Consider the following 17,364-nt stretch of genomic DNA (forward strand, 5'->3'; position numbering starts at 1 on the left):
CTAAACTACAATGAAAAAAAGATTAAATTAAAACAAGGCTTCTGTACTTGTAGAAATTTGTGAAACACTTTTAGACAAATCAGTCAAACAATAAGACAAAGTTTTGTGTCAGAGCAACCTCATCTAACTGGACTAAATAATGAGCTGTAATGGAAAAACACAGTGAGGATATGATTTATAACGACAGGGTGTATTCATTTGATGACGGCAGTGTTAACAGTCGGTTGTGGCAGGGCAACTCACTGGTGTGTGAACATTTCCGCGGCCAGTCATATGACAACCCAGACACAATGTGGCGGAAAGAAGCGTCAGTGCTCTCTGTGTGCTTTCTTCAATGCACTGCGTAGATAGCTCAGACTGTTGGCCCGCTCCAACTGGGACTCTACGGAAAGCTCGCAAGAGGCGTTGGTGAATGACTGACCCTTTCGTGCGTTGACGTAAAGCAGACGGGGATTTTTTGGTACCGAGCGGAGAGGAGATGCACACGGCACTCGAGTGAGGTAACTATATAAAAAAGCCATTTGTTATCATTCACTCCCACAACATGGACCCGGGCAGCGTTTGCTACAACGTGTAGACGTTACTAACCACTGTTGTGAACATTTGTAACAGAGTTTCAGACAGCATATGTTACCGCTGCTCTTTGTAGGCTGTAAGCTAATTTCCTGTGAGTCGTCTGCTAGCTAACGTTAGCTGGTTGAATTGTTGCCTTCGTTTCCAGGCTAGCGTTAGCATTAGCCTGTCCGAAAGGGGCGAGTCTAACAACGCAAACAGACTGGTTGGCTCTGAACTGGTATCTTGAGTGGTGTTATGAGGTTGACTATGGACATTAGCTGCTAGTTGTATGCTGGTTATCTAATCACTGTATTCGTTTAAACGGTGCTGTATTGTAGGCACGTTTCAATGACGGGGAAGCACGAGCAGTGTTGCATTATGCGCACCACGTGCGGCATCGAAACCCCCTGCTTTGACCACCAGACTGCTGTTGGTGAACGGATCGGCGGTATCCCTGCTCTGTCCCTCTACCTGCGTGCCTTCAGTAGTCTGACAGCAACAATAACTTCTGTGACTGAGCTTGGCTTGAAATGAAATGTCATTCTCATCCGCCTTCTTGGGCGGACACAGCGTGTAGTGTCCGCTCTTGGTCATATGCAAATTTGACATTTAAGTGTCATAGTCCCGCGTGATGAGATTTGGTGTTGAAGAGCTTAATTTTGATTTTGAATAAAGAAGTCTTTGGTGTGAGGTGCAAAGTAACACTAGTGTGTTGATATGAGTATTGAGCAGTGGTGAAAAGAATAGTCAGATCTTACATCTTACTTACTTGTAGTTATACTGTAGCCCGTTTCAATTCCTGCATTCAAAATGTTGGGTAAAAGTACTTTAGAACTGCAATGATAATCAATTATTGATGACCAACTATTTTGAAAATCATTTAATTGATTTGAGTAATGTATTTAAAGAATAGAAGTCAAACCTCTCTAAATGCATCTTGTTAAATGTGAATTTTTTTTTTACTCCTATGGTGGTAAACTGAATATCTTTGAGCTGTGAGTAAAATAAGACGTGAGGATTTAATCTTAGAAAATGGTGAAAAATGTCAGTGTTTCCCAAAACCTGAGTTTTAAAACACCCTGTTAATCAAAAAATTAACTGACTGAAAACATTCCTTAGTTGCAGCCTTAACATACTTGAGTACAAAAGTAAGGGCATTAATTATCATAGAATGGCCCATTACATGATATTACTGTATTATAATTAATGCTCCATAAATCACATTAGTGTTTCAATATTGTCAAGCTGTGACTAATTTTAATGATTTAATATACCACTGGGCTGCTAAATCTATAATAAGATATCAAGTTATTAGTTGATTTATAGTTTGTAATAATATTGTACTGTAAATCTGCAAAGTAGGGCCTGACTGATACTGGATTTTGGGTGCAGATGCCAATATTGACCTTATGAAGTACAAAAATTCCGATATCAATATATCAGCTGATACTTTGAAATATATCAGATGAAATACATACATAAACACACTTTTTTTTCAATAATCCCATAAAAGTGGCATTACAAAGATATGTAGTGGAGGCAAAATATTTTAGGGTTTAAAAATACCAAAACTTATTACTGTTGGCCAAAATTGTATCGGGGCACTGACACAGTAAACTTTAACTTTGATTTTTAAGAATTATAAGTGACTATAAATAAAAACACAAATAGATGAAATGTGTGTTTAATAAACAAATAAAACAATCTGCATTATGTTCTGATGAAAAAAAAAAAAACACCAACAAAAAAAGATTTCATAGAGGCACATACCGGACAGCATACATGCAGATATTGATATTGGCTGTGAAAGGCCAATATCTGACCCATGTGAAGCACCTGGATGTACAACATCCACGAATGTCTTGTTTTGTCCACATTGCAGCTCATGATTTCCATCAACTTCAGCTGTCAAAATTGGAGAAATGAAATGCAAATGTGCAACAAAATGTGACTCCCTTATAGTATATAAATGATGGCAGGCACACAGGGCATTATTCATTATGTCACACATCAGTCAAATAAATGTCAACTCATAAGAGCTCTGGGTATGGAATTACTTTTCAGTTTTGCCAACTGTTTTGAAATTTGCTTAAAAAGTACTCTACGTTTGGAAGACTGTAGACAAATCTGGTTCAACATGCACAGTCTTTTATGTGTCTTTATTTTGGTCTGGCCAAGGTAAGGTAATGGAATGCTCCCCTCAGTTAACAAGCTAGCAATATCTAATAATAACAAGTAATTATACTTGGATGAAAAGCTTCATTGATCACCACCAACAAAATTGTGCAGACAAGCTTGTCATGTGAAGAAGCTTTACAAAACATTCTTTTTGTGAAGGTCTTTTTTGTTGGCATGTAATGAAGCTACAAAGTTAATATTGCCAGTTTCATTTGTAGACATCTGACCAAGAAGTATATAAAAGGATAGTTCACTAAAAATGAAAAGTCAGTCATTATCTGCTCACCCTCATGCAAGGTCAAGTTTAGATTTTTAGTCCACAAAACTGATTGAATTTTCAGTTTTGGATGATCCTCCTTTAAAGAGGGCAGAAAATAATGTAAACACACAATTCTCTGAAGCAGTTTTATGTAATCTGAGTTGTTGTTCAAAATGATATCTGTGGAGTTCCCCTTTGAGTGTTAAGCTGCATTACTAAACCTTATTTACAACTGTAGCATACCAGTACCTCTTTATGACTGAGCGTGCAGCTTTAAAGTATAGCTTAGGGATATTATGTAGAGAGTTCCACTGTGTCATTGTGCATTTTAAAATGCTTACAGGGCTACATGAATAAGTGTTGCTTTTGTAATGCAGTAAACAACCTCCAAAGTTCATAATATTTACACCTTAAGAAGAACAGTGGTATGATTGAGATGAAGTGCAGTGCTGGAAAACAGGCTGGAGACTCAGCAGCTTTACAGATGGGATCTCATGAGTTTATCTGTTCTGTGTATTACAGTGCAACCAGCTTTGTCTTTCATATCACTGTCTTGAATTCTGGTGCTGAAATTGTGTTTTGGTCTCGGCTTTGCTTGCTAAACATCTAAACTAGGCTTACTGTATGTGGACAGAAAACCCTGGTTTGTATGTGTACATATTTACAAATGGTGTTGTTGCTTATTTATGGATTACATGGAGATACAAAGGAGGCAAACACAATAAACAGGATTGCACTGGTCATGTCTTGGAGTTCTTTGTTAAAACTGAATAGCATGCAGTCCAAGGTTCCTTGAATTTTCTGTGGCTTTAGGTCCACTGAGGACAAAGCTACAGTATAAATGTATGAGGGATGTTCATGATTAATCATTATTAATCAGTCAAGAATTTTACAGATAAAAATGAATTTGTATGTTTTGTGTGTACAGTTATTCTCTCGCTTATAATCAGTTATTAACTTAATAACCAACTATTTTGGTAATTGCTTAATTGGTTTTAGGAGTTTTTTAAGAAAAAAAGCCAAAATACTCTGGGTCCAGACTTTTAAATGTTAATATTTTTGGTTTCTGTACTCCTCTTTGTCAGTAAACGGAATAATTATTATGATCATTATTATTATTATTCTCAAGTTAAGGAGAAGCAACTAAATTTAGTTTGCAACAATTTCTAACTAAAGAGCATCACATTGAGCCACATTGATGCCAAAATCGAGTCTAAAATCTAAGAACGACCCCTCAACCTCTAATGTGATTAAACAAGCCCTAAATTCCCCTAAAATTGCTGTGGGTGATTTTTTTCTATGCGGCTGAATTTACAGCTTCTGTGTAAGATTTGTTATGTAATATTTCATTAAAAATTGCATTGGGCAATTTGTCCACTAATATTGCAGTCTAGCCCAAATCAATAGTTTTTTTTCTGTGTCATGCTCAGAATTAGGGTTGGGTAGTTGTTTTTTCTTTTTAATTCCAATGCTAAAGTCATGACCTACAAAACATGACTTTGCCACCCCGAGAGAGAAAATCGCATTGTGTGTGTCGCCAAATGCTTCTCCCGTTTCCACACAGTTGTTGGAATCATAATGAGTGAAATACAGATGCACGTTTGACTGTTACACACGCCATTTTAACTGTTTACTGTTACTACTAACTAGTGGAAGGCTACCTGCTGCCACAGCCATACAGAGTGAGAGTTTTTATAATGTTAACTAGGCACATTTAGTGATGTGTCTGTAATGTCCACACCAGATGGCAACAATGTCAATAGACAACTCAGGCTCTTATGGAAACCGGTGCCATGTTGGCACCAGATTTCAGTACCCAGCTCTACTCAGAATGACACATAATAACACCATGGTAGGCATGGACTAGAAATCTAGTCTTGTTTCAAAGTTTCATACAGTCCCTAGTTACTCTAATGAAAATAGGAAGAACTGTGATGGAAAAGGAGTCTAACACTGTTTAAGCCTGAGAGTGTGAGGGCTTCATTCAACATTTTGATTAACTGCATCTTTTGTTGAGCTAAATTGGTTCTTTGCAAACATTTGTCTCTTGGTTCTATACCAGTTTCCTCAGGGGCTTTCACAGGTAAAGGACCTTTTGAAATAAATTCTGGATTAGAGATCCACTTCATCTCCCTCTAAAAACACCAAGCATTTGTAAGCATGGGAGGTTGTTTTACTCTTTTATGTAACTCTGCTATGATACCTTACAGTACAAACCCTTTGTGAAAGTCACTGTTGCTGCTGGCGGCAGGTATCTAATAAGAATTTTGTAAACATAGGCCTGGTCTGTTTGTTTTAGTGCTCACAATGTCCACAATCTGCTGCACATGCAACACCATTCCCACACTCCTGCTGTTTATGATAGTCTTTTATGCTGACAGGCAATTTTGAGTCATGCTTGCTAACATTTGTTAACCAATCCATTCTCACTTCAGCCTTGTTTGTGAGGGACTTTGCAGATGAGTACCATCAACATTTAGTTTGAGCTGTGTCTGAAACCTACAAATGTATTGTTCCCACCAATGTTTAAGCCATAACCTCAACAAAGCACATATCTCTGTACTGGATGTTAGGCTAAGCCTGCAGTTCAAGGAATGTGTCAGTCCAGATCAGTGTTGACATTAGTTGGATAAGCTTAAAATGTTCCTGCAAACCTAGTGTGGATATTTTTGAAGGACATTGCACTGTTTTAATAAACAAGGAGTCCAGGTATAACACTTCGGTGGGACATTTGGATATATTTACACATTTCTAGTTGCTGATTTACATCAAGGCTAAATACTGAAGTGGGCAGAATCCTACTAATAGTACACATACACCATAAGTAGCTGGTCAGGTGGTTGATCCTAGACATAGCTCCCTGGCTGCTCAAACATGCAGACACACACACACATTCCCTCCCTGTGCCTCCCTCCCTGCACAAATTAGTTAAGTCAGTGGACTCAAACACCTCAAAACATTCAACCTGTTACTTATGTTAGTGCTGGCGTGAACATTCTGTATTGGTGTGGAGGGACTCCTGGCTTATTTGTGACTAGAGGTAAGTATCGCTCTGTGTTTTGCCAAGGTGTTATGTCTTTGATGTCTGTACAGTGCTTCGGCTGATTGCTCTGTTTACTTGTCTGTGTTAAGTCTAGCCTAGCGGTTGTGGTCTTAGACTCTTTCACACTATGATGAACATGCTTCCAGGCCAGAGAGCATCAGCCACGCACCTGCGTCTTGCCACAGCAATCTCTCGTTCTTTTGCATTGCAGCTCTGTGATTCCAGTTGAGGAAATCGGGGCTATATACAGCATCTTCCATCCCCAATGTTGCCTAAATGACTCAGTAGCTTCAACCTACAAAACCTGAACTTGATGTGGTATTTGGTGTTGTTTGACTCTGTAAGAAGTTCAAGGAAGTTGTGGCCCTCTTTGCATTGGTTGTATTTTAATCTACATGTGTCATGGTTGACAAGAACCCAATTTCATACCACAGAGGAAATTTGCAGTATGATATGCATGCTTGTTTTCGAAAATAGATTTGCTGTACTCGTAATCATTGTGGGGTCTCATTCCCAGTAGGGCTGATCAATGCATGTTTCATTATTAATTTTTATCGAATATTACAATAGGCGCAACATTTGTTGAAGGCAAAATGTATGTCAAAATAGAATTTTAAATGAAATATTATTGTACCTCAGAGATGTCCTGGCTTACACATCATATTCTACAGACTTATCAATGTCTTTGATTGGTACTGGTCGATGCCAATTCATGCTCCAATCATTTTAATGTATTTGCATGAAAATAATAATAATGATACAAAATGATCATTACCTCTAATATTGCAAGATGTGGCAATTGTATTATCAGTCAAAATAATTGCAGTTAGTTTTTCAAAATCATTCAACCCTAATTCCCAGGATATCAAATACTGACATGTTTGGGTTGGTAAAGCAAGTGTTCCAAGGACTAGGTATACTGAAATTTCAGTATTTTTCCGATACTTCATATTAACAACAGTCCGGTGTAAGAATTTTTCAAAGTTAGGTACCTGTTATTGGTCAGTGTTGGTGTGATTGCACTGAAAGAGAAGCAAACTTCTGCCTTGCGCGGCACCAAATGTATGTGTATTGAGTTCAGTTTAGCCTCTGACTGAGCAGCGAATGTTCATCAGATCAGAGCTGAATTTGATGTCATCAAGAAGTTCCGGCTCTGCCCCCAGCTCTCTTCTCCAAACCTCCCTGGAGCTCAGATGCTGTCTTTGGATGAGAGGTGGTTCTGTCCCCTCGCCCTACGCTCTGCAAAGTGATACACTTTGATGCACTCGCTTTAGTTGAATATTTTCAACTTCCGCTTTCTACTGGCACTTAACATTCTGTTTTTACCTGTCAGGTATCAAGTATCAAACTAATATTGTCTCAGTCTCAAGTATTGTTTTTGTATTAAGTATTGTGATACTAATCTGAGAATTGGTATCCAAGTCAAAATTTTGGTATCATGACAACTCTACTAAGCACAGCAAAATAATGAGCAAATAAGAAGGAACAGGCGGAGGGCGGTGTCTTTGTGGATACAGGTGCCACCACACACTTCTGGTGGTTCAAGAATGAAGATTGAGACAGATTATTTTTGTATGAGTCAATGCGTTGTTTTGAATGCATTGTTTGGAAATTTGTATGACTTGGGATGGGTTTGTCTTTGTCATTAATTTGTCCTCATATTGGTTTGATGACGAGTGTTGGGAGCAGCTCAGACTGAAACATATGTGTCTTCACCCAGCACCTATGCTGAGTGTGCTATAATGAGCTCTATTATCAGTCTGGCTGTTAAAAGGCTTTCTATACTGTGAATATGCCAGGTGCTCGAGTCAGGAGATTTGCGGTAGACCTACCGCACATCTTACGACAAATTCCACTGAATCGCTACTCATGATGAGAGGATTTACCAGTGTGACCTGTCCAAATGACTACTGTGATTGTTGTTTTTGTTTTGCAGCAGTAGTGGGTGGTTGTCCATTTGATGACAAAAGCATTATTTCTGTAAGCATAAGGTGTATGCCTGCTAGTGCTTCCTGTAGACAGTTGAGCTAAGCGGTAATGATTTCATATTCTGTCTGCCAGTGTTAGTACCGTCTCACTGTGCAACCTCACCACTGGTGAATGAAGGGTTAGGAAACACTGATGGGTAAAAAACAGTTGACAATCTATTATTTATCTAGTTGTCTGCAGTGATTGTCAGCAGAGATATATCACTTGAACTCAGGTGCCTCATCTGTCTTTTACTTTCCTGAATTTGATGATACACCAGCAGATTGTGGTCCTCTAAGATTCCCACAGACCATCTGCTGTGAGCTTGGGTTCATGTGGTAGCTGACATCTGCCCTCTCTTGCACACCTCAGGCCTTACTAAGAAAACCTCCACTCTGACATATTTGTGTATGTGTCTGTCCTCTCACTCAAAAACAAATTGTGTTCTCACCCCTCACTCAGTGCAACATTTGGTTTTATAGTTCCCTGGCTTTGCAGTATGCTTTACAGTGTGGAAACCTAATTATTTCTGATGTAACCAGCCCTGGACAACCATTTATTTATGTACCTTATAGAGCAACATAATTGCCTGTTTTGTTTGAACATCCTATCTTTCACTATTGGAGTGAACATACTGCGAGAAAAACCTTCCTGCTGCAACAAATACACACTGACACCTCTCTCCAGAGTATTATTCAAAACACTGCTGGACATAGGGCTGGGGGTATGACACAATTTTCATATCACGCTTTTTTTTTAAACTCATATCGGTTTCACGGTATTTTTTTTTCATGCAACAGTGTTCTTACCCACATTTTCTTCTAATGAGAAAAGAATTACTGCAGTTGATTGGCTTTAAAAAGCCCATTTTACTGTCATAAGGACTGTATCATGTTTTTTTTTCATGTCCAGACAGATAAAAGCATGACCCCTTCAAAGTATGGTTACCATCACATGGCAGGGACGACTATACAATTAAACGTCCCCATCCACGCTAGTCGGCACCAGAAATACTAGTAGTTAAACTTTTTTACCAATATTTCATTCATGCACGATGCCAGTCATCTGTTACCTCTAAGATTGCACGCCACTAGTCGGTTCATACGTGCTGGGTGAAAGGGGCTGCCGTCTGACAGTGCCGCGGCCCCTCTCGCCCAGCATGTATGAACTGATTGCCGTGGCAACACCGCATGTTTCTATCAGCAAAGCGCGCATTTCAGCTGCATTTCAAGTACGATTTGGCAATTGTAGATTGTGATTAACGGCTTCAAATGGCTCTTAATACACACAATATTTTTTTGGACAGTGTTTAACATTACTAATTAATAAATTCTGCTAAATTTTAACTGTTTTCTGACTGTTTTCTTAGTGTTAGACTACTCGACTAGTCTAAATCGACAGGGAAATTAGTCACCAGGAACATCCGTAGTGCACACACTGAAGCAAGCACACCTGTTGTGTTGGTGTGCAGCAGTGAAATGGGTCCCTGCTGAAACACTTTCCCACCGCACACGTTACGGACGTTGTTTGGGCTATTCACCGGTATGGTGGTAAATGAAAAATTCATATCATAACGAAAATAAAGACCAGTTTTCTAGCCTAGCTGGACATAATGCAATTATTGTAGGAAACCATTTAAGCTACAGCTGTGCATTGGTAAGAATCTGGCAATGTATTCTATATCACAATACCGAGGTTTTGATTTAGCCTAATATATTACAAAACAAAGAACACACAGAACAGATCACCATATTATGCAGAAAGTCTGAGTTTAAAAAGTATTTTTGCAATCAGAGCAGTGAAGATAGGTAACACTGCTTTCTAGTGGGCGGGGCTTTAAAGTCGGTCTAAAGGGAAAAGGGAGTTTTTCTTCAAAACACATTATAGGTGTGAGAACATAGTTGCTGAAAACATCTGAAAAAATAGGTGAGCCTCTGAACCTGTGGATGAAGTGTGGTGAGAGCAGTGCCTGACACACGCATGAGTCGTGCTGCTCCAGTAAGCTGTGTGGACGCTCTAACCTGTTAATATGGGCACCAGCAGGTAACACCAGCGTGTGGTGTGAACAAGCTGTGGGACAGCAGAGCAGACACCCCCCCAACGTTTCCTAATTTTGTATACTTAGCCATTTTTTTTTTAAATAATCATTCAAGTTTGCCTGGGTGGTTAATAAATGTGTCTGTGGTGTGACAAACTCAGAACACAGATTTGTTGTTGCTGTACATGATCTTCAAACACTTTGCACACAATATCACAGTAGTGTTTTTAAGAATCAATACAGTATCACTGAACACAATATTGCAATATTTAAGTGTATCAGTATTTTCATACCCCCAACACATGTGACATTGACATGTTTGCGTGTGTATCTGCCTTGTGACTCACAAACAAAGTGTGTTCTCACTCCTCACTCAATACAGTTTTTGGTTGTCTAGTTCCGTGGCTTTGCTGTATCCATTAAAATGTGGAAAGCAGCCAGCCTAGGGCAACTGTTTGTTTATGTACGTTATAGAGCAACATAATTGCCCATTTTAGTTTGAACATACCATCTTTCACAACAGGAGTGAACATTCCTTGTACTTTGGGAGGTGTGAAATACAAGGTGAATGTAAAATGTTCGTTTTGTCTCTGTTTAAAACTTTCCTGCTGCAACAGATACACACCAACACGTCTCTCTCCAAGAATATTATTCAAAACACTACTGTACATAATGTAAATATTGCTGGAAATCATTCAATCTGTAATTCAAGTTATATTGGTCGTAATGCAGGTCTACTGTGGGGTTTGTGATTGCATTGTGTGTTGTATTTTGTAAGAAATATAAATATACAATTAAAAAAACAAAAAAACAAAAACTGCCTTCTAATTAGGATAATCAAAAGGCAAGTGTTTTTTATATTTCAAAAACGTGTGCTATTTGATGGCATTTCTTGAATACCAGAAGAGATTATTCTGTTTCCTTCCTGTTTCCCTGCAGACACCGGCTTGGTACTGAGAAGAGAAGGATGTGTATGGTCGTGTGAGGATCATATGAAGCAGCTTAAGGGCCAGAGTCAGTTTTTTTTTTTTTTTTTTTTTTTTTTTGCTCAAGGCAAATAACAAGACTCTTGTTGTCATCAACAACCTGGAAACGGGGAAATATCTTTGAAGAATGGAATACTATGAAAGGTTTTAGAAATGACAGAAATAAGATTTATCTAAGTTTTATACAATAGTTATAGTTATAGTTGTAGTTTTACACTTGTCACTGATGGATTGTTTTGTCATAAAACATTCATGCTCATGTGGTAGCTGAAGCCTGCAAGTTGAAACTGGAGACATTCAGATCAGCTAGTCATAGTTCTTAGTGAGGTCCTTCAATTTTTTTGTGTTTTTGTAAAAGTATGCACACACTCACGCCCCCCCCTCCTTCATGTAGCAACTATTTTTTTCCTACTTCGTTAATGTTTACATCTTGCACTGTCACAAGCATGAGCCACTAGTTTCGGGTGAATTGTCCCTTTAATGTATATATTTTTTCTTCACTGACTTTTCATTATCAAAAGGAATTGAGTTGTTTGTAGGGATGAGTATTGAGAGCCGTTATTGAACCAGTAGCAGTTCCTGACGGCTCCTGACTGGTTAGCACTGAATTATCAATAAGCTCCTAGACAAATGATGTGACTGTATGTATTTATGTGATGCTACATAAACAGCTGACAGGGCAAAATGATCAAAAGCTTGGGCTCATTTTACTAAATTAGACAAGAATTTAGCCAAATGTGATACATTAGGAAACATTTTAACTTATTTCTGAAAAAAAGTAGTAAAAAGCCAATTATTGAATCTTTTCACATGCTTTCCTGTAATTTCATTTTTTGCACCAAATTATGGCAAGCAGTATCATTAAGATTATCAGTAAGTATCAGTATTGAAATTCCGCATTGATATCAGTGTCAGTAAATCTAGAAGTGTCACTATTTCAATATTAAAACAAAAATTGATTGAAATGAGCTTTCTGTTTTAATAGTCTAAATTAGAGGCATAATCTATGAATCTCTGTGTCCAATCTCTGTTTCCATGTCCAGAGGAAAAAGCATCACTTCAAAAACAACAAAGCTTATCTTACCAGCCATTATAACATACCTGATATCATACGGGCTATGTTTTTAAAGAATAATTTGAAAGTGCAAATGACACTTGAGTCTAACAACAGAGTAGCTGTCAGTGCTGAAACAGAATGTTTAAATCAAAGCAAATCTTGACCTTATAATTGATAGTCAAATTGTAAAGTGGATTTGGAGAATTGTGGTACCCCTGATAAAATACTAATGATACCCATCACTAGTTTGTACAAGACATTTATCATTTTCATTGTAGTTTCATTTTGGCTGCAGGGTAGTAAAAACTTCAACCAAAGTTGCTGTACACTTAATGTGAACATTGTGCTTAATCACAAGAGAGCATTTATAATATACTACTACATGCTGATTTACCCTTAGAAGTGTCCCAAAGTTAGAAAAAAACTCTCCACACTTCTTTAAAAACAATACCAAAGATTTTAAGGTGGCGCCATTATGTCAGATGGAACTATATAAGATAAACTGCGCAACTGGTAACACACATTTCCCCAAATTTTAGGCTATCAGTATGAAATGATGAATACCTTTCAAGGTTTACCAGAAGCTGTTTATAGCAGAGGTGGTGATGATCACCTCTGTAAGATCAGCCACACCCATTGTATGCTTTCATCACAGTGTTTCATCAGAGCTTCACACTTAGTCATGTTACAACACAGGAGAAAATGAGTATTTTTGTAACATTTAAGTGTAAGTTATCCTTCAAAATTTAAATGATCTTTGATGGTGGTCAAACAAAAGTGTGATATTATGTAAGGCATGGTGCTGAAGTTATTTTAAAGATAGCTTAGATCTTGAGAACAGCTGGGTTTATATTTTAACATCCGTACCTCAGGTTTGATTGCATCAATTCCTCTTCTACCAAGTCTGTTAAGTTGTCTGTTGTGCTGCAAGGGTATTTGAGTGTGTGGTCACACAGGAATGTTTTTTCTCCACTGGTCGCTTTTAGCCAATAAGAGGCCATTTGCTGTTGATTATTTAATGCACCTATTTGTCCACATACTGACAGGTTTGCACTTTTTGGACATGTCTTTTTCTCCCTCACTCAGTCCATTTTGTAATTCCCAGTGCTCTGGCCTTAAAAATTCTTCTTGACACACACTTTCGTGGTCCCCACAAGGCTTTTTTTTTTAACTTGTCATAGTAGGAAAAGCACAGGTGTTACTAATAACAGTAATGATGGATTCGTTCTATTCAAGTGTATCAGTAAGCTATGACAGTGTGACAGGGAGCCAACTAGCACTTGACTGTAAAACATGTCAAAATATCTTCAATGAAAAAGGTCTTATGGCTTCACTGAATGAGCCAGCAGAGCTCTATATCTGTATGTCACACATACCTGAAAGGTTTATCAAATAATGAGGCAGTTTGTAGACCTCAATGTAGTGAGTTCTGTTCTATCACAGAAAGAGACAAATCCTGCTTTAGAAAAGGAACAGACATCTACGTACAAGTTTCAGGCTTTGTGATGGTGTTCCTTTAGCAGCAGCAACAGCAACAATGATTGTAGGCTTGAATTATTGAAACCAAGATACCACTACAAATGTAAACAGAAAAGCTCTGATTAGAAATTCAGACAGAACGAGCATTTAGACATATTTTGTATGTGTTCCATGTCCATAGAGACACTGACTGTTCAGTAAATCTTGCTGGTCACAAAGTACAAAGTTGATGAGAGATCATCTGCGTTCTGTTCCAGGTTTTTCAAATGGAAGAGCCCACTCAACCATTAGCAAAAAGCAATGAAGTAGGAAGGGTGCAAAATTAACTTTTTGTCCACCTGCCAAATGGCTAATGAATGTTCAAATCTGACTAGCCACTCAATAGCTTACTCTTGTTTTTTGGCTGGTGTGTGAATAAAGTCTATTAGGGTTTGGTGACGTCTACCACTACGAGTGAAACATCATGGTGGACAATGATATCGTTGCAGGTTCTGAAAGGTTCTTTCTCTCAGCACCATGTCTTTAATTTAGTTGTGTTTCAAAGTAAAATATTAAACACGACATGGAAGCATAGTTGAACAGTAGCAGCAGCTTCCTTTTATTTGCTCTCCCACATGTCAAATACAAACTCTGAGGAGACACACAGCCTCAAATACAGAAGGCTTTTAAAACACGATGTCATTGTGGTAGAGGGCTCAGTGGTCAATGGAAGATGGAATCAACCAGCAGCCCAACCTTAAAATTTTTTGCTGGTGGCCAGTGCTAATTTTGTGCCCTGGATCTAGGTTAGAGCGCTGATGCACTCTTCTCCCTCAATCTAGGTTTTTTTTTATGTATGTGGAAAATTAGCACTTAAACATACATATACATACATACAAAATTTGACTGTTCAAATTTAAATACAGAAGGAATATAGCTGGGAAGCACTTATATAAATATTTATATGTATATAAAGAAAATATTGGACCCTCCCTTTAAAAAAAAAAGCAACAAATCCCAATGTCTACAAACCCGCCTTTAATTACCCAGATCGAGTGTAGACTAAACTTATATGTTGTAGATTTGACAGACAGATTGTCACATTACACACCTCTTGTGTAGCATTGCTTCAGATAACCTTTCGTCATGAAAGTGGAATATTCTTTTGGTTTGAGGTTAAAAAAAATGTGTACACATGAGCCTGAACTTCACTTGTCTCTCTTTTTAATCGTTTTTCAGAGTGCACATTTCAGAAGAGTTGGAAAACCCCCCTCATACAGAAGAGTCAGGACTGGGGGCCAAGCAGGAGGAAACGTATTAAGGTGAGTACCAAGTTATTGTATTCCACAGTGCAATGATGGGATTATTTACTTGTCTTGTTGTGCTGGAACAGACTGTGATTACATCAACAACAGCTCAGGGAAATGAGTTTAGGTAATGTGCTGTTTCATGCATTAGTGTCGCTTTAATGGAAACAAACCTGCAGTCTGTATTGTTGTACAGCTCACTTGATTTTTTTTTTTTCGTGTATTAGAATATTAAGTTGTAAATGTTTGAAGAAAATAAGTTGATAAGCTCAATTCTCAGAGGCAAAAAATATGTCTACTTTAAAATTGAATTTGTAATGCTTACTACTTTAGATTGGGGTTTGTGTAACACACAATTAAACTCTCAGACTAGACAGAGATTCTCTTGTTTCCCTCAAAGAACGAGCACAACAAAGACTCCAATCAGGAAAACACAGCAGGCTGTGTTGCTGCTAGCTCGGAGGGTGTGCTCTTAAAAATAGGTCTTGCTTTTGCCTCAACCTATCTGCTGCGAGGTTCATAGGTCACTGCTGTCTCATGTTTATAAACACTGTCTTGTCGACCGCCGTGAAGTAGGCTTGTAACCACGCTTAACTTCTGAGTCAGAACGTCACCACTTACTCCCTGGCCAAACTAAATTTCACGCCACTCATTCAAGGACACACAGTGGTAAGTAGCCTCGCTTCCATTTTTTTAAAAAGGCATTTGTAGATGAGAAGGAAGTCAGTGTTAAGTAACTGATTTCATTAGCAGAAATAATTGGTTTGCACGTGCTTTATTGCCTGGATGACTCATTGACTTGGCACAACTTGGTCTATTTTGGCTGTTTTTCAACAACAATAATTCACATCTGTGTTTTGACAAAAAAATATTGTACGACATCCCCTTAAGAACTTACATACTTTTAAAATACTGATAAGTACTACTTTGCCAACATGCTTGATCTTGTTATATGGGGAGAGGAAGCCGTCTGCTGATAAGACTGTCTGCACAATGATCAGTGCTTTGAAGAGTAAATGAGGGCTGTGTTTCTTTTTCAAGCTTTTTGAATCGTATTCTTTGTCAAATATTTCAGTGAGCTGTGTAAAAATTATATATTGTTAGTAGGGCTGGGCGGTATGACAAAATTTTCATATCACGTTTTTTTAAAAAATCATATCGGTTTCATGGTATTTGACGGTATTTTTTTTTTCATGCAACAGTGTTCTTACCCACATTTTCTTCTACTGAGAACAGAATTACAACAGTTGATTGTCTTTAAACAGCCCATTTTACTGTCATATGGATTGTATCATGTTTTTTTCATGTCCAGACAAAGCAAAGCATGACCCCTTCAAAGTATGGTTACCATCACATGGACGACTATACAATTAAACGTCCCCACCCATGCTAGTCGGCATGTATAATAAATAATATATAAATATTTAAAAATGAAATATTGGTCAATAGTTCATTCATTCATGATGCCAGTTATCTGTTGCCGCACGGCACTAGTCGGGGCTGCGGCTCTGTCAGACGGCAGCTCCTCTCACCCAGCGTGTATGAACCGATCGCCGTGGCAACACCGGATGTTTACATCAGCGAAGTCGGACAGATGAATGTAGACTGTCACAGAATAAACTGATATATATATTCACTCGACTGGAGAAACGTGACCACATTAAGCACAGACACAAAGACGGAGCTGCTGCTGCTGCTACTACTACTAGCTGCTAACGTTAGCCACACTGTGTGTCAGGCTGGCAGCTAACGTTAGCCACACTGTGTGTCAGGCTGGCAGCTAACGTTAGCTCTGGGTCCTTTACCCGCAGACACGGTGACCCTCTTCAGTCTGAAAAGGTGAAGCATAAGCGTGTAAGGTTTGTATTGCACAGCGCGAAGTAGCGCGCATTTCAGCGGCATTTCAAGTACAATTTGGCGATTGTAGACTGTGATTAACGTCTTGAAATGGCTCTTAATACACACAGTATTTTTTTCGGACAGTGTTTAACATTATAAATTAATAAGTTCTGCCTTGTGTTTTCTTAGTGACTATTCTAAATTAAATTTTGCATCTAATCAACAGAGAAATTAGTTGTCAGGAACATCCCTAGTGCACAAGCGCAAGCCAGCACGGCTGTGGTGTTGGTGTGCAGCGGTGAAATGGGTCCCCTCTGAAACTTTCCCGCCGCGCACGTTCCGGACGTTGTTTGGGCTATTCACCGGTATGGCGGTATATGAAAAATTCATATCATAAAGAAAATAAAGACCGGTTTTCAGTACGAACCGGTATACCACCCAGCCCTAATTGTTAGGGCTTCAAATATTTTTCTTGGATAGATCATTTTATTATGGTAGATTGTTGCTTTTTTGATGTTTTACCGAAAAAGGAGTAATACCAGCCTAGTGTAAATCATCACCAATATGTTCTGTTTCAAAAGGAGACTCTTGTGTGATATTATTCAAGTGAACTTTGACTTATTTTCTGTATCCTCTCCTCTGAGGTTTTGGTTTGCAATTTGTTGCTTCTTGTGTG

At 38.4% G+C, this 17,364-nt stretch overlaps 1 protein-coding gene across 1 annotated transcript in view; it reads left to right on the forward strand.

The window, feature by feature from the left end:
* The first annotated feature begins 274 nt into the window (after window positions 1-274).
* slc39a10 (solute carrier family 39 member 10) overlaps window positions 275-17,364 on the forward strand; it is a 44,032-nt gene continuing 26,942 nt past the window's right edge. Inside the window, exons 1-2 of the mRNA XM_084724266.1 lie at window positions 275-500; window positions 14,782-14,864. The gene's annotated coding sequence lies outside the window, so the exon portion shown is untranslated. The remainder of the gene's footprint in view (window positions 501-14,781; window positions 14,865-17,364) is intronic.

The sequence above is a fragment of the Lutjanus erythropterus genome, chromosome 8, assembly GCF_056507025.1.
Source record: "Lutjanus erythropterus isolate fLutEry1 chromosome 8, fLutEry1.hap2, whole genome shotgun sequence".
In the NCBI taxonomy this organism is placed as follows: Eukaryota; Metazoa; Chordata; class Actinopteri; order Lutjaniformes; family Lutjanidae; genus Lutjanus; species Lutjanus erythropterus.